The 6,235-nt window shown below is 40.1% G+C and overlaps 1 protein-coding gene across 2 annotated transcripts in view; it reads left to right on the top strand.

The window, feature by feature from the left end:
• b3gnt2b (UDP-GlcNAc:betaGal beta-1,3-N-acetylglucosaminyltransferase 2b) overlaps positions 1 to 6,235 on the top strand; it is a 19,960-nt gene that overhangs the window by 7,758 nt on the left and 5,967 nt on the right. For both annotated transcript variants that reach the window (XM_019888102.1, XM_019888101.1), the window contains exon 2: positions 4,195 to 4,337. The gene's annotated coding sequence lies outside the window, so the exon portion shown is untranslated. The remainder of the gene's footprint in view (positions 1 to 4,194; positions 4,338 to 6,235) is intronic.

Below are 6,235 nucleotides of genomic sequence, written 5' to 3'. Positions count from 1 at the left end.
GCACGGATTATAGAACAGACGTTAGTTTAGTTGGTGACTGAAGTGGGGGGTTCTGCATGAACACCTTAGTTAATCAGCAACCTTGTTTGCAATCACTGGGATTGGATTGGATTTGAGAAAGCTGAATTCCAAGCCCGATAAGCTTCCTTTGGTTGAGGAGATCGAATCAGCAAATAGTTCATGATTGAAAAATTCACAGAATGATTACCGCCACCTTCCTTGAAAAGGACAAATAAACAGAAAGACACCGAAGAAGAAAATACCAGTAATGTAGTGTTGAATCGGAAAGCAAGGTATGAACGATTACTTTTGCTCTCATGCTGTATTGTATTATGAAATGATGAATTATGATAGCCCCCCCCGTGTACAATATAATTCAACAGCACGTCTTGAAATCAACCACAAAGTGAGAAAAGTTCCCGCAACGCTACAAACCCAATTCCGATGAAGTTGGGACGTTGTGTTAAACATTCATAAAAATGGAATACAATGATTTACAAATCATGGTCAATATACTACAAAGACAAAATATTTAATGTCCAAACTGATAAATGTGATTGTTTTCAACAAATAATCATTAACTTCGAATTTTGTGGCGTTCCAAAAAAAAAGCTGGGACAGGGTCATGTTTACTATTGTGTTACATCACCTTTTAACAACATTTGGAAACTGAGCACATTACTCGCTAAATCTTTGGAGGTGGAATTCTTTCCCATTCTTGCTTGATATACAATTTCAGCTGTAAATCAGTCTGGTCTCGCCATTGTCAATTTTTTTACTCTTCATAATGCACCACACAGGCGCTGTGTATTGTTGTTTGTGTGTGCTGTGTCTTGGTGTGTGTGTGTGTGTGTGGGTGTGTGTGTGTGTGTGTGTGTGTGTGTGTGTGTGTGAGAGACATCAGAAGTGTGAATAGTGTCATGGACTGTCGGTATTTGGTGCTCCAGCGCCACTTGTCTATTTATGGCGCTGCTGGGCCCAAATTCAGCGCCATAGCATCCTCTTAGGAGCCTTTGATCCCACTTAAGACCAGTTAATTGCTAGTTGTGCAGATGCGTGAGATAAATTGACACGAAAGGTGTGTGTGTGTGTGTGTGTGTGTGTGAGAGACATCAGAAGTGTGAATAGTGTCATGGACTGTCGGTATTTGGTGCTCCAGCGCCACTTGTCTATTTATGGCGCTGCTGGGCCCAAATTCAGCGCCATAGCATCCTCTTAGGAGCCTTTGATCCCACTTAAGACCAGTTAATTGCTAGTTGTGCAGATGCGTGAGATAAATTGACACGAAAGGCATGTATGCGGCCCGGGTTTCTTCAGCGTTGACATTCTAGGGAGTTTCTGAGAATGTTGTCAAAACTAACGTACAGTGGGACCTTGACGTACATTTGCCCCAACTTCAGAGTTGTTTTTCAGTCGCCACCGAGTTGATTTTTATTTGTTTAATGGGCACAAGCAAATGCGCAAATACAACATGTGAAATAAATACAAGGTGCACGGATTATAGAACAGACGTGAGTTTAGTTGGTGACTGAAGTGGGGGGTTCTGCATGAACACCTTAGTTAATCAGCAACCTTGTTTGCAATCACTGGGATTGGATTGGATTTGAGAAAGCTGAATTCCAAGCCCGATAAGCTTCCTTTGGTTGAGGAGATCGAATCAGCAAATAGTTCATGATTGAAAAATTCACAGAATGATTACCGCCACCTTCCTTGAAAAGGACAAATAAACAGAAAGACACCGAAGAAGAAAATACCAGTAATGTAGTGTTGAATCGGAAAGCAAGGTATGAACGATTACTTTTGCTCTCATGCTGTATTGTATTATGAAATGATGAATTATGATAGCCCCCCCCGTGTACAATATAATTCAACAGCACGTCTTGAAATCAACCACAAAGTGAGAAAAGTTCCCGCAACGCTACAAACCCAATTCCGATGAAGTTGGGACGTTGTGTTAAACATTCATAAAAATGGAATACAATGATTTACAAATCATGGTCAATATACTACAAAGACAAAATATTTAATGTCCAAACTGATAAATGTGATTGTTTTCAACAAATAATCATTAACTTCGAATTTTGTGGCGTTCCAAAAAAAAAGCTGGGACAGGGTCATGTTTACTATTGTGTTACATCACCTTTTAACAACATTTGGAAACTGAGCACATTACTCGCTAAATCTTTGGAGGTGGAATTCTTTCCCATTCTTGCTTGATATACAATTTCAGCTGTAAATCAGTCTGGTCTCGCCATTGTCAATTTTTTTACTCTTCATAATGCACCACACAGGTCTGGACTGCTGGCAGGCCAGTCTTGTACTCTCACTCTTTCACCAGAAAGGCGTTTTAACACGTGCGGAATGAGATTTGGCTTTGTCTTGGCACTCATTGTAAATTTCCCCAGTGTGGGACAAATAAAGGATATCTTATCTTATTTCAACATGTTAGCTCTAATTTCACTTTCGAAGAGGCTCATTGGACTTAGACATATTTAATTGTTTTACTTCCTCAATTGTGGATTTAGTGCAATGCTAAAGGTTTGGGTCAGGGCTGGCTAACACTGGAGCTAGCGCGGCAGACGAGGAACTCCTTGACTTAGACACCTTTTACCTACAAGGTCTCTCGACCAAGACTGGTTGCACCAGTGCGACCAGCCTTTTAGAAGGGTGGGGGAGGAAGGTTTTAGTGACTCTCTCTACCTCGATGCCAAATGTTTAATATTTGCTTTAGTACACTTTTTGTGAACACAGTCTGACTCTGTTATACTTACTGTATATATTTTTTATTTATCTAAGATACCTTATTTATTGTTCCATATTTCAATGCTAATGTTCAATAGTCTTGCGAGGGGGAAAAGTTCTTTGTTCTTGCAAAGGATATACTCTAAATTGCTCTATCACAGTGTTTCCCAACTTTTACTGACTCAGGCCATCAGAAAAAAATATTACGGCGCAGACTTGGCAAAACGGTTCACAGAAAGTGGATGCACAGGTTAATTATGTAACTTCTGTCATCCAATGGAAGAGCATTTGATTGTTCTGGGTCTTGCGACAGGTGGTTGGCGTAGATAAATGAACAAAAACAGTTTTTAATTGGACATAGTTTTTTTTTTTTTTTTTTTTTTTGTCCATATAACTAACACTGGCTAATTTCCTGCGGCGCATTTGATAATCTTTCACGGCACACTATTGCGCCATGGCTTACTAGTTGGGAGTCACTGCGCGATCATAACAGCCGCTTAAGAGAACAACATTATTATCGTTAATCATGCTAGTTTTTGGACAAGTGAATCGTTCTAAAATATAAGATACTGTGACAGGCCTCGCTGAGTGAGCTAGCTAGTGAGACACTGTAACTGCGGATGATGAGATATCAATATTACCTAAAAAAAGACTAGCAGCAATTTTGTTTAAAAAAAGGAGAGAACATATTAAATAGCGGCATCAAATGTGATGCAGTGGCAAATTTGGGTACAACTAACTTTTGTGCTAATGCACCGAAGAAAAACAATTGGGCACACCAATGCAACCGGCGCAAAACAATTAGCAAAGACGAGAGCCCTGATCTATCCAGTGGCAGATCACTTTTCATCAAATGAGCTTATTGCAAAGTATGAAATGGTCGTTTATGTGAACAAAGTTAAAGCCCACTTTCATTCAGCGCGCGTACATCAGGCGGGCAAACGCTCGTGCGTCTTTGTTAGCTCCAGCTAACTTCAACTCGGCTCAAAAAAAAAAAAAAAGGATTCTTTTTGCACTCAAAACAAGCCGTTGTACTCGAAATTTCCTCTTACGTACTTGTGATTGTGGCACAAATCCTGCGGCTCAAGATTCAAGTTTTCTTCCTCCTGAGTGATTTGGAATAAACCAGAGTCACTGCCACTTTCGTTGCACGGATCATGAATTGACTAGTTGCCTTCCTAGCAATAACCTGAGCAACTCTAAGACGTCGACAGTCATTACAAGGTCCCATTGTATTCAAATGATAAAGTCTTTGAAATTGGGAGTGTGCACTGTTTCAATTAATGAAGGGAGGACGCTTGTGTTGAAGCCATCATCACTGTAATCACATCAAGAGGATGATGGGGAAAGTCATTTGAGCCTTCCAGTTCTACCGCTTCCTGTCTCTTTATGCTGCTGTTGACTCTGTCGTGTTTTTTTTTTTTTTCTTTCTTTCTGTTTTCCCCTCCACAGGTTCGAGCTTACTTGGCAACCACCCACTTTCCCCTCCGGTCCCTCCGTTGGCTGCTCTGGTCCCACAGGGCGGAAATAAGTATGGGGTAAGCGAGCCGAGCAACGACGTTGCAACGAGACGAGGGCCCCGCTCAGCCGCACAGGTAAGACAGCACAATGTATCGTTCTTTACAAAGAGCGCGCGAGCGAGGCTTGAACAGCGAGCTTTATGATGTGTACAAATCACGTGAGCGCACAGATGAATCAGTGAAATGTATTTCAATGTGGCGGAACTTCGCAGGTCTGGTATTTTTAAATTTGGAATACCATGAATTAAAACAATACTGGAAGGAATGTACGAGGCACGTTCATTGTGAAGCTTGAATTGTGAAATTTGAAATAGTAAGATGACAAGTTTGATCGAGGCAATATGTGGGCCGTACTCCTGATCTTCAACCATCAAAAGTAGGACTGCACAGTGTGTCCAAAAAATATCTTCTCGCAATCATGGCCTATGCAATACGCATACCGCAAAGACGTGCAATCATTTTCTTCCAAAACAACGTGGAAAAAGATTTACCTCTTCCATTAGATTATAAAAATGTCATTTCTTGAGGTGCATGTTAAGCATCGCATCAATATTGAGCACTACAAACATCCATATCGTATGTTTTGCGAATATCGTGGAGCCCTCATTAAAAGGTGCTATGACAAAAAAAAAAATGCCCCACCTTCCTCCTAACCGACTGTGCACATGAAACGACAACGGTTTTACTACCACTTCTGTTTTTAAAAAAAAAAAAATTCTCCACAACTTCTGCTAAAAACCACAAAACGGGAAGCTGACAGATCTGATGTGACAAACTGTTAATCAAAACATGGCAAGTTGTCCACGTGAGTCGAGGTTGCATGTCGCTATTTACGCGCTCGTGTGTCCATGGAGCAATTTCAGGGGCAACATATCCTAAGTGAAGCAACTTCAACAGTTCCGCAGGCGGCTAAAATGAATCGGACGGAAAGGTCGAGCGAAGATCAGACTGGACCTCATTAAGTGATTGTTGATAAACGGAAACGTTGACATTTTTTTCCTTATTTACAATCAATCAGTTCGTCTTTAATATGACTTCATTTGGTTTATATTGTAATGTCATATAGAGCGATTTGTATTTTTCCCCGCATTCGTAAGCATTTTTACCTTGCCAAAAAAAAGAGTTTGCAGGATTGCTCGTCACCATAATTTTGCTGTTCATTCAGCATCCCTCTTCAAATATCTTTAATCTCCTATCGGTGATTAATAAAAATTAATTAATAAAAGTAAATTTCCAAATTGTTCATATTTAAAATAAATCCATTACCCAATTATTTAATCAAACAAAAATGTTGAATGTATATGTACACATTTTTATAATGCTAATACCTTTATTGAATAGACAAAAAAAAAAAAAGAGTATAATAAGGTCATAAATGTGTAACATTTTTATTCCTTAAAAAAATCAACAGATTAATTTGGATTAAATTAGTTTGGAATAAAATGATTCTTAAATTAGGCGATTTGACATTTTATATGGACATTTATTTTATTTCCATTTCTAAGTCCGCTCACCCATACTTGATCAAATTAAACAAATAAAAGCTTTCCTCTTTCCCCTGTTGTGTCGCCGTTCGATGTGAAAGGACCTCTTCCCCCCCAACGCCCTGCCTTCAGATGTACTATCAGCGCCGTAAAAAAAAAAAAAAAAAAAGAGGTTTTGTTGGCGCCTGTGTGAAAATGATAAACCGAGCGAGGTGCTTGACAGCCACCAATGTGACTAAACTGAAAGGTGAAGTCCGAGGGGCAAACTCCCGCACCTTCTTCCGAAGCCTAAGTGCAGCTATGCAGCCGCTGACAGGTAAATTGTGTTGAGCTTGACACTGCTGGAGTTTAATGAGGCATTGAGAAGCTCCGCTCTTGTCAACATGTTGTTCAGCCGTCGTTTATCGGACTGTCTCCCTCCTCAGCTCTTAAATTCCCAGGAGTCGTCTTGTTTTTTTTTTTTTTTTTTTTTTGGCCCCCCGGGGGGTG

This window comes from Hippocampus comes, unplaced genomic scaffold, assembly GCF_001891065.2.
Source record: "Hippocampus comes isolate QL1 unplaced genomic scaffold, H_comes_QL1_v1.1 scaffold136, whole genome shotgun sequence".
NCBI classification, from domain to species: domain Eukaryota; kingdom Metazoa; phylum Chordata; class Actinopteri; order Syngnathiformes; family Syngnathidae; genus Hippocampus; species Hippocampus comes.
The sequence above is the reverse complement of the archived record's forward strand: the minus strand, read 5'-3'. Positions and strand labels throughout refer to the sequence as shown.